This window comes from Eubalaena glacialis, chromosome 10 (assembly GCF_028564815.1).
Source record: "Eubalaena glacialis isolate mEubGla1 chromosome 10, mEubGla1.1.hap2.+ XY, whole genome shotgun sequence".
NCBI classification, from domain to species: domain Eukaryota; kingdom Metazoa; phylum Chordata; class Mammalia; order Artiodactyla; family Balaenidae; genus Eubalaena; species Eubalaena glacialis.
In genome coordinates, this window is record NC_083725.1 from 50,837,505 (window position 1) to 50,857,446 (window position 19,942).

Sequence of the window (19,942 nt, forward strand, 5' to 3'; positions counted from 1 at the left end):
TCTTAGATATGCATTGCAAGATATGCAACTTTAACTTATAAATTATGGTACTTTCACAAAGACACAATGTACATGTTATTTCTAGTATAAGGAAGCATTTGGAGTCACCTTATAAAGGGACTGAACCCTACATCAAATGGTTCTGTTTGCCTCACAAAATTATTCATTAATTTTTTGCAGTGGTCTTGGAAAGTTATGTACATATTTAGAGGGAAATGGCATTTACAATTATAATGAATTAAAACAATCTATATTGCAGAAACACTGCCCCAATTTGCAACTGAGGCTTGCTAATTTCATATTAGCGGCATCTATATCCTCCCAACCCCTCTGCCCTAGCATATGGGTGCCTGTCTCATCCACTAGACCTCAGACTCCTTTGAGGGTAAGAATCGTACCTCACCAATGTTTGTTTCCCTCACTCTTCCAGCACCTACAACACTCAGTGGATGCTCCCTAAATGCTTGTTAAATAAATGAATGGATAGTTGCCTTTCATTAAACACCTATATGTTCCAGGGACTTCACTCACAGACTGGATCACCAATTCTCTCAATGTCACAGATAAGCATCATTCTCCACAGTTTACAATTGAGGGAACTGAGGTGCAGAAAGTCCAAGGCGGATGGGCTGGGATTCCAGCCCAGTCCTGTCTGATGCCACTTCATTGCACTCACTGCTGTTTTATGTTCAGAGCAGGAAGGAGACTGTTAAAAATGAAAAGACGGCTTCAAGGTGTTGAGAGAGGGGCAAGGAGAAAACAGGAAGAGTCTGTAGACCACAGGGGCCCTTAAACATTGACTGCCTTCACAATAAAATAAACACTTGTTCATTAAGAGATTGGCCACCGAAACCCAGGGGGAAAACCTACAGGAGAGCCAGTTCTACAGCTCTTAAGACCAGCCCATAACTGGTCTTAAAACCCAAGACCAGTTAATTCTTCGGGGTGGGGAAGAAGAGGGACTGGAAAGGCCTTGCTCCCGGGGCTGGCTCTCTTGGGTAGGTGACAATACCCCACATACAAGGGTATTAAGGTGTCCCCAGATGAAAAGGTAGCCATTATTTTACTTTTTGCCTATAGTTTTTATTACCTACTAGATTAGTAATAATAGTAACAGTAGCTACCACTTAGATACAGTACAGGTGGGGGTGGAGGGGCTGAGCAAAGCGCTTTATACACAGCGCAGGATCTCAATTAATCCTCACAACAACTCTATGAAATAGATTTTATTACTCTTAATTTATAGATGAGGTAACTGCCCAGGGAGATTAGCTTTCCCGAGAGTTCCCAGCTTTTAAGTGGTAGATCTATGTAAAACCTAAGTCTGTTTGACTAAAGGCCCTGAATAACATTGAGCTGCAGGCCTTGTGCAACTTTGGTGCTAGTCTGAAGTGGGGAATTGTGAATCCTATTTATTCATGCAATGCTGCGCAAGTGTGTGTGTGTATGTGTGTGTGTGTGTGTGTGTGTGTGTGTGTGTGTGTGTGTAATTTACAAAAAAAAATCCAGGTGGGGATATCTGTCCTCTGGAGGTTTAGAAGCCTACGTGGGTGGAGAGCGGCCAAAATCTCTACTCATTCATTCACTCTTTCACAGCTTCAAGAAGTATTTGTTGCGCCCTTGGGTATTCAAGGCAGGGCGCTAACCTAGCCCTAGGAGAGAGAATGACGAACACGAGAGACGTGGTGTTTGTTCCCCAGCCCTATTTTACTTTCTCGTGGGCGAGGCATTCAGATTCAGAGAAGCAGGAAATGTATCGACCCAGGTGGGGCACGGAGGAAGAGCCCCGAGCGGCTGGCTGGTCAGGGCAGGCTCCCCGGAGGCAGCGGCGGGGCCGGGGCCGCCACAAGGGAGGGTCTCCGGCAGAGCGGAACCGGGTTGGGAGCGAGCCTTGGGGCGGGGGCGGCCGGCGAGTTAGGGTTAGGGCGAGAGGATTCGCCTTCCCGGCGGCAGAGGGCGCCTGGCGCTGCGGTCCGGCGAGCCGGAGCCGCCCGCGCGGACGCCGAGAGAAGAGGCGAGGCGGGGAGCTCGAGCGGCGGCCACTGCCACGTCTTCCCGGCAGTGGCGGCGGCGGCGCGGGAGGAGGTGAGCGGCGGCGGCGCGGGCGGGCAGGTGGGCAGGGAGCGGCGTGGGCGGGCACTGGGCACCGGGCGGGGGTGCCGGCGCCGGGACAGCGCAGTTCCCGCCACGCCGGCTCCTCCTCTGCGCCGGGCGGACAGCCGAGGCCCGGGCGCCGAGCGAGTCCCGAGCGCAACTCGTGCCGGCGGGGCGGGCCGGGGCCGAGGGGACGCAAGCCCGCCCGCCATTCGCGGCGCGGGACGCGGGACGCGGGATCCTCGCCGCTGCGGGGTCGGCGCCGCGGCCGCGGCCGCGGCCGCGGCCGGGAAAAGTTGGGGCGGACAGAGCCCGCACGAGCCGGGCGGGAAGTGCGGGTGCGCGGCTGACTCCCGGGGCGCGGAGGGACGCGGGGAGAGGGGGGCCTGGGCCGGAGGCGGGAGACGCGGGTCGTCTGCGGACGGAGAGAAAGGGGTGCGCTCAGGTTCTCGGGCTGGAGCGGGCAAGTGTCCGGCGGGGACCCCGCGAGTGAGGAGGGAGGGAGGCCCACGGGGGGCGGCCACTGGGGGGACCGGAGGCGAGTGGGTGGCGGGGTAGAGCGATGGGGAGTGGGCTTTGCCTCCTCCCGCCTCTGTTGGGGCAGACGCTGAAAGAGGGGTCGGGCTCAGAGTGGGGGACGCCTCTTGGCGTCTGAAGATCCGGTGGGGAGTTACAGTAACTGGTGGAGGAGGGAGCGGAGCGGTGCTTCCTCTACGGCTTGGGTCAAATACCGTCCCTCCCGGTCTGCCAGATTCACCTCCCAGACTGCAGTGATTTTGTCCTGGGGAAGTTGAGGAGGCATCCCTGAGTGGATGGGATATTTAGATGTTCCAAGGGGAGTAAGATTGGGCTGCATGAAATCATAACTGTTGCCAGGAGAAATCGCAACTCTGACCCTCCCCCAGCCACCCACCCATCCCATTCCCTCTCCAGTACCGGCAACGTCTGGATTCCCTGGGCTGGGCTAGCAGATCCCCAAAGCCCTGCAGCGCATCTGCTTACAGGGTCCTGGGTATCCTGAAGGGGCATAAGACATGGCCTTTTATTCTCTGGGACTGAGGTTGGCTATTTCATAAACAAGTGGTTCTGGAGATGCTGGATGCTTTATTAGAACAATCTGTGTGGTGCCCCTTGACAAAGGAGATGACTCATGTTAGCTTTTTTTTTTTTTTTTTTCTTCCCTCTCCAAATAAACTTCGTATTCAAGACACAAGTATGCCAGGTCATTTGCAACAGTGATACAGCTGGAGATCTACATTGTAGGCCTTGAGCCCTTGTGCTAGTCCTAGATATATTAGCAAGGATTATGGCCTTGGATGCATCACGTCCCCTCTCTGGAACTCAGTTTCCTTATCTGCAAAATAGGGTATAAATAAAGAGCTAGACAGTCTGATGGCGCAGGAGAAGGTGACTGAGGGAGACTGACATCTTTTTCCTTGTAAGTCGAGATCGGCCACACAAAATCAAACTCAGCCTATTACAAAGAAATTAGGGTGGACTTAACACAGCTAAGAAGCAAGAAAGGCTGCATAAAGTAAAACAAAACCAAAAACTAATAATAATTGGTATTAGATTTACAGTATGGATATTGTTCTCATGCAGGCAATTAGTGTACATGGCTGTCCAGCTGTCATTACCATAAAGCTGTTAACTGCTTAAAAATTTTACATATGTTTCATCTGTGGACCTGAATTTTATTCTTTTGTTTGAACCTTCAAGCCTGGAGTAGATGCTCAGTTGGATGGGTCTTGGCTCAGCCTTTCTCGAAGAACCTCCCCAGGATCTCTCATTGCCATAGTAGCATAGATTTCCTTCTGTCTGACTGATGCTGCCATCCTTGTACCAACACACTTCTGTCATCTTTTCCGTTCTAGCTTGAGAAGTGGGGAGCTGATCCCTGTTGCATCTGGCATTTCTGAACTTCCCAGGTTTCTTTTCAAGTGAGTGAAATTAAGTGAGGCAAACAGTGCATTAGATGCAGCACATTAAAAATAGCTCAAGGTAATAATGTATCTGCTCCACCCCTATTCCCTAGACCTCCTGGGCGACCTCTCACTAGAACGTCTGTGTCACTTGCTGGCCATCTCGTTTTGGATGCTGAGGGTCATCACACAGCTGAAATGACATGGTTGGGTCAAACAGCACATTCATGATCAAGCCATGATGCTGGAGGGAGAGGAGGATTTTTTTTGTATTTTATCATAACTGAATGCTCCTGTCCTTCTGTTCTCTTCCATTAGTAGCTGTCAAAATCCATATTGGGTTTGACCGCATCATTTTCAGTAATCCTTTTCTGTCAGTTTCTTGGCAGCTGCAGTTAGTGGTTATCTCTGAGTTTGAAGTAGTGGTAAAATTATATCCTCTCTAGCAGGTAATTAAGTTGAATCTTTAAAATATCTGCAGTTTATATGTGTGTGTGTGTGTGTGTGTGTGTATAAATTTTACTTTAGCTGAGGGCTATTAAATTAATAAAAATCATGTTGCTAATAATAGTTGTCATTTGAGCCCCTACCATTTATCAGGCACTGTGAGGTGAGGAAGCAAAGCTTAGACAGGGTACAACTCTAAGTGCTACCACTGGCTTTCACAAGTTACTGATGATCTTTGAAACCAAATAGTGTTTTATAATAGTGGAAAAGTAATTCTTAACTATCCTACAGGGCTGTGATATTGAATGAGATCTCGTATATGAAAAGCAATGTGTAAACTTGTAAAGTGCCCTCCAACCTAGGACAGTGTTTTACCCTAAGCACCTGGGGACACCCAGGTGCTTAGGGTAAAGCTTATGAGTCCATGAGTCTTGATGTCTAATGGGCCTGGTGTACATGCTGAGCCCATCGCTTGATCCCTCTGAGCCCGATTTCCCCGTATGTAAAATCAGGATGATAGTATCTGCCTTGCATTAAATGAGATGCACTTGTGAGTTGCAGTGGGTGCTCAGTGACGCTTGGCATCCAGCCCTTTCTCTCCCCTCGCCCATGGGCACTTGGGATAATGGGATTAAGTCTTCCAGTAGGAATTGTCCTCGAGGGAGAAAGGCTTTTAAAGTACATTTTTGTACTTACAAATAATTGTTTTAGCTTTTGGCTGCCCACTCCATCCTCAACACACGCAGTGAATATTCTAGGACCTACCATCATCTAAAAGGAGGGAATTGCTGGGACTGGCACAGCATTGTGAATCAACTATACTTCAATAAAAATTAAAAAAAAAAAAAAAAGGAAAGGAGGGACTTGAACCAAACCAGAAGCCAGAAGGACACGTCTTTGGTAGGAGGCTGAAGATGAATGTAGCTAGTTTCCCTTTGCCCATTTTGTGCCCTTCTCTCCTCTTTTATTCGTTTTGTGGGACAGGGAAAAGATACTGAGTTTGGGGACTTCGAGCTGGTAGGAAGCATTGTTAGAGCTATAGTATAAGGTGGGAGGGCAGTGCAGATATGGGCCAGGAAGGAGATGGAAGAGTTGACTTTGCCAGTAAAATCTGGACAGTTTGGTGTGGGGGAAGTCTCTGTTAGATGTAGGATTTGGCTAAATATGAGGCCAATTTCTATCGAGTGCTATAGGCTGTCTTGTGGGGCTTGGAAGTTTTTATGCTCCAGGCAGATTTTGACTGGTTGTGGTGGCATCATAAATGAGTTGCCATAGTAAGTTGTATGCGGAAAAGGAAATTAAATTCCAGGAGGCTGTTTGTTGTGACTGATGCCAGAATTTCTCTGAGAATTTTATTAAGATTCAGTCAGTCTATAAAAGTACTTCTTAGTTCTCTGAAGGTATTAATTAAGAAATAGTTTAAAAAAAAAAACAACCAGAAGGGTCTCCTTTGTGAGCTTTTGAAATGTAATCTTCCTAAATCTTTGGAAAAAATGAAGTCTTTAAAAAAAAAAAAAATCACAGAGCTGTCTATTTTAAAAGCAGTTCCTCCAAAGTAATGTTTTCCTTCTCTTCCCATCCCTTCCCTCCTCTCACATTCTTTTGATAATGAGTTAATTTTGGTGTCCTCCACATCTTGGTAGCCTAATGTTTATGACCCTTCCTTTTTAGATCTCGGATGTGCCTTCTTTTCTCCTGCGTTGACTCGTATTCATTCGTTATGAGGAGGTAGCACAGCGAGGTGGTGAAGGGCAGAGGGTCTGGAGCCAGGTTGGGGACAGGGAGAGTCGTGGTCATTCTTGGAGAGCCGGGCTCTCCTCAGCTTGGATTAACCCCCATAGAAGCTCTGGAGGGCGATCCTGTTATTCCCGTTGCACAGATGAGGAAACCGCAACCTGTGCATCCTCATAGTCGGGGGCGGGGTGGCATGTGTCACAGTCCGAGCGGCAGCTGTGATCTCTGTGACGGCACAGCCTGGGCGGGCAGAAGTCACGCCCACCCTGCCAGGGTTGGACTCCGTCCGGAGCCTGGGGCTTGATGAAGGGCTGTGGTTTAGAAGGGTGGCTCCATAGGCTGTGTGGAGTATGAAATGCGCTGACGAGAAACAAGGCCATCAGGGTGATGGGCATGAGAGAGGATGAGGGCTTGAACTCAAGACGTTAAGATGGTGGCAGGGGTGATGGAGCAGAGGGAATGGGTCAGCATGAATGATGCTCAGTGCTCTGGATTGGGGTTGAGAGAGGGGGGAGTCAAATCCTCTTTTCTCTCCTCACCCCCTCCCTGTTGCCCTTCTCATCCTCGCAGGCTGGGTAGTGGAGATACTGTGTGTAGACTGCAAGCATCTCTGTAGAAACTAAAATTGCCGCCTTTGGTCTCTCATGGCAGCCAGAGAAAGGTGCCTGAGGAAGACCCCAAAGCGCCTTCCCCTGTCTTTGCCCACCCACCCTGGCCTTAGTTTCTACCTTTCCTGGAGCATCTCAGGATGGAAGTCAGGTTCTCAGACCCCATTTAGAGAAGTGCTGGTTTGAACATTCAAACTTAGAGTGAAACTGTTGAAGGGGAAAAGCCCCCAAAGGAGGAAGTCTCCCTGGGGTGTAGTCGGCACCCCACAGTTCCCTGGTGGACCCAGTGGACCTCAGTGGCTGTGGTCCTCAGTTCTGGCTGTTCCCCAAGGGCTGATCTGCCTCTAGGCGGGGGTGACTTGTGGTCACCAAGCATGCAGGGGCTGGTCGGGAACGGGGAGTGGAGGTGGGCGAGCTCTCAGGGGTGGCCAGCCCTGCAAGGAGGGGAGAACACCCTCCCCTGAAGGGTGCAGCCTCGGTGGGGAGCCGAGCCATACTCAGGAGAACCGGAGTCAGAGCGAGGGGACGTGGTTGGTCCTGGTTGCTAGTGTCCGCATGTCCCCATCATAGGATGCACCACTGCCGCATCAGAAATATGCTGGTCCCATGCCCTCTCCCCTAGTCAGTGCCAGAGTCTGTAAGAAACTTGCCCAGGCTTCCGTTTTCCAGATTGCATAATACCCGTGCCCTTCAGATAGTTTGTTCTTGCTGGGCTCTGGCCAGCTGGTCGGGTTCTGGCTTTGCTTGGGCTGCGTCCTCATTGAGAGGCGGCTGAGAGTTACTTTATGGGTCTGCCTGCTTCCTGGCGTCCGCAGTCACGGCCATCTCTGCGGTGAGTCACTGCACAAGGACTCCACTCCCCTACTGTTTGATGGTCACCCCTTTCCCTCCGAGATGTGACTTCTTTTCCTTGTCCTGTGGGTAGCCCCCAGCCGTGGACTGTTGAAGGGCCCAGTGAGCGTGGCGCACTAACAGGGTACCTATTTAATGGGAGGAGAGCATTTTGTGTGGGGATGTCAACTCTCGGGCTACCTCCTGAACATCATGTCCTAAGCAAAGCCCCTCTGTTTTCCTTTTTGCTCCATGTTTAGCTGTGTGTGTGTGTTTAGGCTGCGTGTTTGTTTTAATTATTACTAGGAAGCCAGAAAAGGTATATATCAAATGTTTGAATCTACAGAAGTGTTACTATGGACAAGCAGAAAAAGTAACTATATGTTAATCCAGGGTACCACTGATTTCCCCCTCCTTATTCCACCTTGTTGCTGTTTTGTTGGCAGAACCCTCTGATTTGTATACTGGTTCAGTTTGGATTTTAGTGTTGAATGTGAAAAGAGGCTGGCCTGGTTGTTTGCTGAAGTGGAGGGACTTGAATGGGTGGGCTTCAGGCTGTCAGCCTTGGCTGTCCCTGCAGCCCCAGGAGCCTGGCACGCAGAGCCTTTGTCGGGAAGGTGGAGTTTGGCCAGGCTTTTTCTTTGGCTTCGCCTGGGAGCAGCTCTGCTGGTGACTGCAGGTGGCCTCCTCTCTGCTGCGGGAAAGGGAATTCTCTCTTCATCTGGTTTTTACATTCTTCTCATCTAATGGAGGTGAGAGGGAGGAGAGTCTCAGAAAAGTGCGTCCTGGAGCAAAGCGGGTTCAGGGCAGGACAGGTTTGCAGCTTCCACAGAGCTTACCCCAAAGTTTTCCTTGCATGCCGCATTTCCCTTCTTCCCTGTTGATCCCGATCCAGTCTTGTCATCTGTGGCTTAGAGACTGGCCTTGAACTTTATCAGTCACTCTTGGGAAGACCCTGGAGTGTGGCACCAAAACTTGTTCAAATTGCTGTGTCAGTTTCACACCAGAACACGAACCCTGTTTCGGTGGTGGTGGTGCTATTTTTAAATCAGTTCGATGGCTTTTTTCTAAATGATGTAGGTGATACATGAATATATTATGCTCTTGCACCACACCCTCCCATCCAAATAGTGGAGAAGTGAACAGCAGAAGATGTAGAGTCCTCCTTCCTCTCGCACCCTTCCCCCATGTGCCGCCTCCCTGCTGGGCCCTCAGCACTAACCAATTGTAATTTCCGTCAGCCTATACAGACGCAAATACATACAGTTTTGTTTCTTTTGTAAGCATAAATCTGATTGCATCATATATATTGTTTCATTATTTTGTCTTTTCACATAATGGATCTTGTAGATCTTTTCTTGCATGTAGTCCTTCTCTCTTTTAATTTGTCTACAAAATATTTTATAGTGTAGATATATCGTAATTTATGAGTCAGTCCCCCATTGATAGACATGTAAAGTGACTCATTAGTTTTGCTTTTGTATCTTCATACGTACATGCTGTTATGCACACATGCATGTGTTTCTCTAGGAGTGGAATCAGTATGCCACAGGTTCTACTCATTTAAACTGTTACAGCAAATCCCCACACTGTGCTCGCGAGGGCTGTACTGGTTTAAACTACCAATAGTGTATGAGGCTGCCCATTTTCTCACAGGCTGCCATTCTGCTAGGTGATAGAAATGGTCAGTGTTTAGTAGGCATTTCATCCATCACTGGTATGGCTATGAGACTCATTTGGCTTCCGGATCTTAATTGGGGGGGGGAGGTGTCTATCATAACCATGGAGGATGAGGGAGCTGAGCCCCTGAGGACCAAGGCTCTGCTCAGGGTGTCCTGCCGCCAGGGGTGGCAACGTGGCCCTGGAAGCCAGCACTCCTGGTTTCACGTGCTCTCTGCTTTTCCCAGAGGCTGGGCACTGTAATAGAGCACTGTAATTTTGGTGTAACCTGCCAGAGTCTTTCTGCGAGCCTCTCCCCGAGGAAGCAAGTGCTTATAAGCAGCACGTTGATACCAGTTCTGTTCTGCACAGCCAAGGCAGGGATTCCAGGCTGGTGAGCTGAACTGGGGGAACATAAGGATCACATGATGGAAAATCAGACGCTTTTGCTTCTGAAATAGCCTCCATGCTTGTAGTGAAGCGCGATTCTGCGTGTGGCGGGGCTTTCCTTCCAACAGTGTGGTGATCCGTGCCCCACTTCCCTGGTTTGTTATGGGAATATTGTGATGGTTTGTCTCTGAGCAGGGTTCCTTAGAAGGTGTTCCAGGGGCCCGATCTGGTGGAGGACACATCTGGAGGCCCTCACCTGGGCCGTTCCTGCAGGCTGAGCAGCCCAGTGGGTTTTAGGAGGCTCTAATTTACTGAATGACAGTGTCCTTTACCTGCGGTTCAAAGAGGGCCAGGGAGAAGGAGTGATGGAGGGGCAGCCCGGGGTGGTGAAGAGACTCTAGGATCATTTCCAGCTCCCACTCCGTCGTTTATGGCTGTGTGACTTAAGCACGGTTATCCTTTCTCCCTGGGCCTCGGTTTCCTCACCTGTAAACCAGGAATAATATCAGTACCCACCTCACAGTGTTGTTCTGGGGATTCAGAGAGTAATGTTTGTAAAGCTCTGAGCATATTACCTAGTAAGTATTCAGCAGTTGTAAGCAACTACTACTCTTATTTGTGTTCTCCTGTCCTTAATAAGTGTTTTTAAATGCATGAGTGAGCGTTACATTTGCTAAATGTAAAAATGCGCATCCTCTAGTAACGAATGTCAAGGAGGGCAGAGGCAGACCTGGATCAGCTGGGGTTGTGGGAGGGTAGCCGGTGAAGGTGGCAGGTTGGGCAGGAGAGCACATTTGATGTCCTCTTCCGACACCAGTCCTGCTGTGAGACACCGAGGCCCCAGAGCAGAGGCCTTCCCTTTTCTTAAGTAGATTGGGTGCTGGGGATCCTTCGTGCAGCCTCTCCCTTTTGTTTTTGAGGAGGCCGAACCAGGCCCTGAGACGTGAGGTGCAGCTACGGGCCTGTTCGTTCAGAGCAGAGGTGGGACCAGGTCTCCAAGCCCCGGGATGCTGTCTGTGCTTGTTTCATATCCCCGACCATGCGCGTGTGCATGTGCACATACGACGGCAGGTTCGTTTGAAGTCCCTGATTTGTTTGCTGCTGGTTTACCCAAACTGGAGAGATCTGCAGGTTGAGTGTGGGGAGGACTGTACTCAAGGCTCCAGAGCAGCCCAGGCTGCCCAAGGTCCAGCTGGGCAAGAGGAAACCTCACTCCTGGCAGTGGAGCTTGGTGGAGGAGGAGCCTGGTGTCTGTGGGCCTGGGAGGACCAGAGCTGGCTGGCGAGGACACAGGCGGGGCCTGGGCAGACTGCAGGGCTTCCAGAGCGCCAGGTGCAGAGGCCCATGATGTGAGTCCAGTAGTGTGTGTGGAAGTGAACTACGGAAGCAAGATCAAGCGGCCTGTGGTGTGAGAGAGGTTTCAGAGTAGCGCGTGGTGCGTGCCAGAGGTGCTGCCCTAAGTGTGCATCAGTGGCACGGAGACGTCACCTTGGCTCCCGGGGTCTGGGAGGGCCTCGCAGAAGCGGCGCAGATTAAAACAAGCCTTGCTTGCTCCTTGGAGAGCAGGTCGACCTGGCTTGTGATCCACCCTCAATTTGCAGATGCGGACACTGAGACCTGGTGAGCTCCCTGGTTTGGGGTCACGGCCCTGCCGAGGAGAGGCGAGCCCGGAGCCTGCCCTGCCTGCCCTGCACTCCACACGTGTGCTCACGGAGTGCTGCCTGTAGCAGCTGTTTGCTCGGCACCTGGAGCTGCTCAGGGTTATTTCTCAAACGAGCAGGCTGGGTCCCAGTTCAGTTCTGGTCCTGGCTCTGCTGTCTCTGAGCAGAGCTGGGACGTTAGCCCCTCAGTTTTGCTCTCTTGTAGGGTGGGTATAGCACCCCTGTCTCCCTTCTAGGCTCCTCTGTTCGCTCAAGAGCTGTTCAGCAAATACATTTTTTTATTCAGCTGGATGCTATTCTATGTGTCGGGCATTTTGCACCAAGCAAAGGATGTCAAAATCTTGTTCTCCTGGGGCTTAGTTTCTCCTGAGGGGCAGCAGACAGTAGCTGGTTACCGTTCATGGTACGTGTCCTAGTTTCCTAGGGCGCCGTGACAGAGGACCGCAAACCGGAGGGCTCAAACCTCAGGACCTTACTCCCTTGCGCCCTGGGGCTCTGAGGGAGGCCCCGTTGCCTGCTTGTGCCCCAGCCTCTGGTGGTGCCGGCATGCTTGGTGCCCGGATCTTGTGGCTGCACGGCTCTGCTCTCTTGCCTCCCTCACCACACGGCCTCTTTCCCGTGTCTGTGGCCCCTCTTTTCTTATGAGGGCCCACCCCCCTCCAGTGTGTCCTCATCCTAACTGCGTACTTCTGGGCAGACCCTCTCTCCAAATGAGGTCACCTTCTGAGGTTCCAGGTGGACGTGGATTTGAGGGGACGCTGTCCGACCCAGAACGGCATGCGAGGTAGTAATGGCTGCTGAAAAGCCCGGGTAGTGCCTGGGGCAGGGGGTCGGTGAGGTGCTGAAAGGTGGTCCAGGCAGGCCTTGCTGAGCAGGTAGCGTTTGAGCTTCCACGTGGAGGAGGGGTGAGGGGAGGGGGAGCTGAGGTATGGAGGGGATGTGGTCCAGGCCTAGGGAACAGCAAGCACGGAGGCCTTGAGGTGGGCATGTGCGCCTGCCAGGCTGGTGTGGGGACAGTGACGTGGAAGTCGTGTGTGTGTGTGTGTCTGTGTGTGCATGCACGTGCACGCGCGTGTGTGTTCGTGAGGCTTTGGCCTTTTGCCTCCGCGAGATGGGAGCCACTGTTGAGGCTGTGAGCACGCCGACAGCAGCGTTGGCGTGTGACAGCCATTGTGGCGCCTCGTCCGTGCGCCTAGATGTTTTGCAGTGATGGTTACTCGGCAGTTTCTTTTTGAAACATCAGTGCTCTGTTGACCCTTGATCCACCGCCCTTTCCTGTCTGTTCTCTCTCCTTCTGGATGCCTTTCCGCCCACCCGCTTCCCCACACTGAAACCACAAGCATGAAGAAGAGAAAGTAGACAAGGCTGGGGGTGGCCAGGGCTGCTGGGAAGCCCGGCACGCGTGGCAACCCTGGTGGGAGCTGCGCCTTCCCGCCAGCCCCGGGCCGTCTGGCGAACGCTGTGCCCACGGTGAAGGTGTTCCTCGCCCCGGCAGATTTAGAAACTGCTGCGGTCAGTGCGAGCTCAGTGCGCTCAGCTCCCCGCAGCCTTCTGCGGATCAAGTCACTATGCCGTGAAAAAAGTTGAGTCAGCCGCCTCGGGCAGCGGCCTCACTTGGCCTGGAAAATACAGGGCAGGGAGGGACTTGCAGAAGCACCTGTGGAGAGGCCAGGAGCCTGTCGGGCAGTCACTGCACTCACTCGGCCCGGGGCCCTCTCTGCCACCCGCTTTGTCACTGGCCTGCAGAGTTTTACATTCTCATTCACATTTGCTATAAAAACACTCAGGCCCGCGATCTGAGTGCCGTCATTACAGAGAAGAAGGCCTCCAGGCGTGGCTGGCCCCATGGTCCGGGGCCCGTGCCAGTTTGGTTTGCGTGGTCCTGCGGGGGGAATCATAACTTTGGATTCCCTGGCGTCAGAGCTGAAGGGAATCTCCTTATCTGGCTCACATTTAATTTCCTCCCTAGACCTCCAAAGGAAAGGGCCTGGCATGTTTGTGATTGGGGCTCCGGAGAAGCGGGCCACGGGTGGCCTTGATTTCAGGCGCTCTTCCCGGCCTCCGCCTGCGAGGGTTGTGCCAGGAGCAGCCCGTCCAGGGAGGTGATCCGGGAGGCCCCTGGCGCCGCCGCCCCTCCGGGGAGCACCGCTTTAGAAGATAATTACGTGTAAGCGGAGATGGAAAGAGAATTCCCCAGCGCTAGGAGCAGCTGCTCCTCTGTAGGATTTCAGGAGCAGCCTTTGGGCACCAGTCACACTCACTAACCCCTGCCTCCCAGCAAAACACACACCCACGCAAAATGAAAGCGAGGCCAACTGTGCCTGGCTAGAGACAGAGCGATAGAGTGTGTTTTGTGGGACTGTAGTTCCTCTCCGGAGTCTTTTCTGAGGGTGCTTCCCCAGCACAGCAGAAGAGCTTCCTTGTTTGCCAGACGCTACAGGAAGCTTTGAATCAGGTAGCGTCCCCAGGAGTCTGTGGAGTCTGGCCTCGTTTCTGCATTAGAGGCAGAGAGGCCATGCCCAAGAGTGGGAGCCAGGCAGGGCCCCAAGGGTTCTCGTAGAAGAGGCTACTTGTCCTTTGTCCGGGTGGCCTTTGTCTCTGTGCTGATGGGTCTCAAGCACTTGGTAAAGAAGTGCTTGTACATAAATACTGGATATGGGCCCTGATGTTTGTTTGTTTGTTTGGTTTTTGTTTTCGTTTTTTAAACTAGGCATCTGAGAGTTAGCTCGGGACTCTGAGAGCTCAGTCTTCTGGCCCCGGAGCGAGACTGGTCTCATCCCTGCAGCCTTGGGGCATCTTTAACCTGGGGGTTGGATGAAATGGTTGTCATGCGTGTCTCCTTCCTTGTGCTCCTCGCAGCCCTTTGCACAGGTCCTGGGGTGATTTGCCTGCACCTACGGTGGGAGCTCCCTGAGGGCAGTGGGAGCCTGGCACATGCAGAGCTTCCAGGAGCTTCCCTGCGGCCCTTGTCCTGCTTGGCCAGACCCCCAGGGTCTTGCTTTCTCGATGAGCGTCGAGGCGGAAGGAGGAACAGGTGGGGGGGTTTGATGTGAACCCCCCTCCTGGCTCTGGGGGCAGGCGTCCCCAGCTGTTCAGCCTGAGCTCCTTGTTCCTGTCTCAGGTTTCATGCAACTTTTGATCCTTGCCCTAAACAAAGTGCCTTTATTTCTGGATGTTGTCATGAGAGTTGTTTTTGCAATTATTGGTAAGGCAGACAAGAACGGATCATGACGACAAAGTTGTCTATATATTCCAAATTTAAGAAATGTCTATGCATTAGAAAAATACTACAAAGAATTTAATTTCAGTGGTTGTCTCTGGATTTTGGTATTACAGGAGGTTTTTTATCTTTCTGTTTTTCGGCATTTTCCATGTTGAGCATGTATTGTCTAGATAATAAAAGCTATAAAAATTACTATAAATAATAAATAGCTATTTATTAGGATCTAATATGTGCTATACACTGTAAGAACTTGCCATTACACTCTTATTTGATCCTCACTATGAACCTATAAGGTTCTCTTTTTAAAAAAAACACAAATGCTAACATATTTTATTTTATTGTGGTAAAATCTACAAAACTTACCTTTTTAACCATTTTTAAGCTCTGTGGCATGAAGTACATTCACCGTGAGATCCTTTCTTTAAACTCCTTATTTTATAAATGAGGAAGCTGAGATTTGGAGAAACACAGCTGCTTAAGGTCACAGAGAGTAAGGAGTTCCAGAGGCAGGATGTGGTTGCAGGGTGATGATACTCGGACGTCTGGGATCTCTGGTTTGTGGCTGTTGGAGTCTGTGATCACTTACCCTGCCCCATGATCACCGCTTGATCGCAGAAAGCCAGTGTGTGTCTCGTGTGTGTGTCTCCTTTGACAGCTCTAGGGTTGGGTTTTGTGTTTTTACAGGGAGGAGGGTGGTGAGCCTGGCCCGGGGCACGAGTGGCTGACATAAGTGACACCAGGGCTGATGATTTCTGTGCTCCTGTTTGTCTTTGTTCAACGCGTGGAAACGTGTGTGTACATGGGGTGGCGAGGCCTGTGTGTTAGAGTTCTGTCTCCAGAAGGTGCTCAGCCGTAGGGGACAGTGGAAAGAGTAGTGGCCTAGAGCTTAGATACCTGGCTTCCTCAGGTCTGGGCGCATGGTGCGGGGTGATTTTAGAGAAAGGGCATTGCACTTGGATTAGAAGTTCTGTGCTGTAGTCCTGATTTTACCACGTGGTTGACATGCTTTGGCCTCAATTTCCGTATTTCTAAGTGGGTGATAAAAATGCTTGTTCTGCTTGCCTCCCGTGATTGCAGAGGATTAAATGTCATGATGGGGGGAAAGCGCTAAGTAAACTAAAGGCCTACCAAGGAAATATCTAGGATGGGAATTTTGAGTGCTCAGTGGTGGGGGGAGGAGTGTCTGTGGCTGACCCCGGAGACTTGAGAAGGGAGGATTTGGATGTGAAGAGTGGCAGGTTTGCTTTGGCTTGTTTTCTTTGGTTGGGGCCATCAGCTTGCTTCCTCCACCATTGCTTAGTTGGTGATATATAGGGTCCCATTGCCTGCCTAGTACTGTATGTTGGAATGCTCTGGGATTTTACTGGCATGTGACTCTGCCAAGGTCCTTGGTCCACGCCCCCCAACCTCCCCAAGACTCACATTCTCCTAGTGAAATGAATTGTAATGGAGGAGGTCATTTTGTAGCCACATGGTGGTTGAAACTCGGCAGCAACTTTCCCTGGTTTTGTCTGTCTTCCTCGTCTTTACAGCAAGTACCAGTCTGTCTGTTTCTATTCCCTAATCTTGAGGAGCCAAACACAGGAGTGGGTGGGGCCTGGAGGATTGTTGCTGGTGAGGGAAGGCTCTCACCATCTTATGGTGGATGCAGTGCTTGCTTCTTGCTGCACCAAGACACCGTGCTATGCAAGACACTGTGGAATATCACAATAAAGAAGACGGTCTCAGCTCTCAAAGAGCCCACTGTGTCCTGGAGAAGACACAGGTACTCCAGAAACAACTAGGAGGGTGAGGGATATAGGTAGCTTGAAAAGCAACTGTCAAGAGAGGTGGTAGCCCTTTGTCTAAATGAATGAAAATGCATCATAGGGGCTGGTCAGAGGGGTGAATTGTCAGCATGACTTTGGGACTCTTTGCTTTTTAACAACCATTTGAATCAGCTGTTTTAAAGCTAGGGCTTCTGTCTGGCTACCCCCAAGATGATTTTTTGAGCCATCACTGTTTCAGTGCACATTTCAAATGACAGGAAAGCCGAGGATTCTGTGTAGGGCCCTGCGGAAGTCAGTGGTCCCATCTCACCACCTGCTTGGTTTTGGCTTTGGGAATGGTACTAGAAGACTAAGTAGGTCACGGAGATCTATTTTGAACTGAGTGTGGCTGGGCTGCCTGGACATTTAATTTCCGGATCAAATCCTGTTGGACTTGTTTGCCCAGGAGGTTGGCAGCGGGCACTCTCTGGTCAGTTGTGTTGTATATTTATAAAGTGTGAAGAGTCTGGAAGTAAGGAGACGTGCCAGCCACTTCTCCGTTCCTGTAGGGGCGCCGGTGGTGGAGAGGTTTCAGAAACCTTCCAGAAGCCAGGGGAGTGTAGTTTTCCCACGCTGCTTCCTTGAATTTTCTGAAAATGGTCGGTCCTCACTAACTTCATGAAACTTTTTCTTTTAAATAATGCAATTTAATTAGTACCCAGAGCCAGTTGGCTTCTGTTTATATTAGTAAGAGCTGCTAGTTGCTGATTGAACCTTTTAGGTACATTATTTTATTTAATCCTCACAACAACTTTGGAAAATGGGGATTACTGTCACCGTTTTGTAGGCCAAGAAACAGAACCAGAGTGATGCAGTAATTTGCCAACAGACCCGGTGTGTAAGTAGCAGGGCCAGAGATTTGAACCCAGGTCCTTCTGACCAGAGTCTGGCCTTTTGTACCACGCCACACTGGTCTTGAGAGCCCTGGGAATGGAAGACGTGCCCAGCTGGGAGTGGGGAGCGTGGTGTGTGGTAGCAGCTCCTGGGCCTGTTGTGAGGCAAGGTGTGACCTTCCTCCCAGGAGAGGCCAGCCGTGGGTGTTGAGGATGCAGACCTTCCCAACTCAAGGGGGCTTCTGTGTGTAAATGGAGTTTTGTTTTAGGCTATCACTCTGATATAACTGGACCACAGAATCCTCAGAATTTTTACTCTTTGTTGGATTTGTCTCCCGTTTCACTCTTTTGCTCCAGGTGTTCTTGCCTAAGACCTTGGGTGAGTGCAGTGAGGTGGTGAGGTCCATGAGAAAATGTAGGTGGTGATGGAGTCATTTGGACCTCCTCCCCTGCATGCACGGGCTGTCCACCTGAATATCCCTCTCTCTTCCGTACTCTGTTCTTTCCCTACATTTTTGAGAAGTAAACACAAGCTTTTGGGTATGCGTTTGCTTTGTCTTGCTCTGCAGTTTCTTCCCCCAAGCTACTTACAGAGTCCTGGCAGTAATGCCGCTGCTCGAGGTTGTTTATATTTGTAGATGTGTTGGAGTTTTGGGTGCTTTGCACAGACATTGCCTCACCTGATGTTCCCAGCGAGCCTTCATCACCCCCAGTTCACAGACAGGGATTCTTAAGGGACATCACAGACCTGAGACTTTGAGGTAGCATATTCCCTAGCCTCCTCTGAAAGTTTTGGACACATCAGAGGAGGAGTTTATTTAAAATCGGTTGTCTGGGGGCTTCCCTGGTGGCGCAGTGGTTAAGAATCCGCCTGCCAATGCAGGGGACACGGGTTCGAGCCCTGGTCCGGGAAGATCCCACATGCTGCGGAGCAACCAAGCCCGTGCGCCACAACTACTGAGCCTGCGCTCTAGAGCCCGTGAGCCACAACTACTGAGCCCATGCGCCACAACTACTGAAGCCTGTGCAACTAGAGCCCGTGCTCCGCAACAAAGAGAAGCCACCGCAATGAGAAGCCCACGCACCGCCACAAAGAGTAGCCCCCTGCTCGCAGCAACTAGGGCAGCAACGAAGACCCAACACAGCCAAAATAAATAAATAACTAAATTAAAAAATAATAATAAATAAAAATAAAATCAGTTGTCTTCTGAAAGTGAAAGCATGCCCCCTTCAAGTGCTGTCCCCGCTGGCAGGTACGCGGTGGCGCTTGGCGGCAGCATCCTAGTTGGATGCTGGACCCAACCTAGTTTCCCTCCCAGCCATTTCCTGGCTTTTTACTTAACCTCTGAGTCTGTATCCTATAAATAGGATAATAATAATAATATCAAATAGCTGGGTGAGATGTAAATGAGACAGTGTACATGAAATCACCCAGAACTCAATGAACAGGTTATTATTTTCTGTCTTTATTTTATTTTATAGTTAATTTGGGTTTTAATTTACCTTCATTATGTAGAAAATGACACTCTTAAAAAAAGAGAGAGAGAAAAGAAAATGGCACTCTAGACCTGATATTCAATTCAGAAGCAACCAGTAAGACAATTATTGGATCTCATTCTTGCAGAATTCTGAGCAGATATATAAACTCTGTGACACCATAAGCAATCTATTATAATATTAAACACATGTTCTGTCTTTATTTTAAACCAGCATGACTTGGGGAAATCACAGTCCTCAGCTATAGGAGCAGAGGCCTGAGAAACTGTCCCCTCCCTAAGAGCCTTAGTAACTGACCTCTCCTGTAAACTCCCTCCTCCAAAGCAGAGGGAGAGGATGAAGCATAAGGACCCTAAAGAACCCTAATTTTAGCTAGAATTTTTCCAAGATTTTCCTATTCTTTTTGCTTTTGGAGTGGGGTAGCTGATGTTTGCTTCATTTGCTGGGACCAGAGCTCTGAAGAGTCCTTATTAACCACATGGCCACTCTCAAGTGCCCAGGCCCAGTATTTTAAAAATGAAGAAATGCTGAAACAGGATGTTAGAAACAGGTATTTTAAATTTACAAACTGGACACATTAATACTTTTAGCCCACACACATGCAATGACTGTATAATTATCTTGAGATGATTCTGTTTGTTTGTTTTTTAACATCTTTATTAGAGTATAATTGCTTTACAATGGTTAGTTTCTGCTTTATAACAAAGTCAATCAGTTACACATACACATATGTCCCCATATCTCTTCCCTCTTGCATCTCCCTCCCTCCCACCCTCCCTATCCCACCCCTCTAGGTGGTCACAAAGCACGGAGCTGATCTCCCTGTGCTATGCGTCTGCTTCCCACTAGCTATCTGTTTTATGTTTGGTAGTGTATATATGTCCATGCCACGCTCTCACTTTGTCCCAGCTTACCCTTCCTCCTCCCCATATCCTCAAGTCCATTCTCTAGTAGGTCTGCATCTTTATTCCTGTCTTGCCCCTAGGTTCTTTTGACCTTTTTTCTTTCTTTTTTTAGATTCCATATATATGTGTTAACATACAGCATTTGTTTTTCTCTTTCTGACTTACTTCACTCTGTATGACAGTCTCTAAGTCCATCCACCTCACTACAAATAACTCAGTTTCGTTCCTTTTCATGGCTGAGTAATATTCCATTGTATATATGTGCCACATCTTCTTTATCCATTCATCTGTTGATGGACACTTAGGTTGCTTCAATGTCCTGGCTATTGT

The 19,942-nt window shown here is 50.1% G+C and overlaps 1 long non-coding RNA gene across 1 annotated transcript in view; it reads left to right on the plus strand.

Moving 5' to 3' along the window:
* Positions 1 to 1,958: 1,958 nt before the first annotated feature.
* The window catches only part of LOC133099202 (uncharacterized), a 67,536-nt gene continuing 49,552 nt past the window's right edge, over positions 1,959 to 19,942 (plus strand). Inside the window, exon 1 of the long non-coding RNA XR_009702299.1 lies at positions 1,959 to 2,085. This is a non-coding gene — a long non-coding RNA (uncharacterized LOC133099202). The remainder of the gene's footprint in view (positions 2,086 to 19,942) is intronic.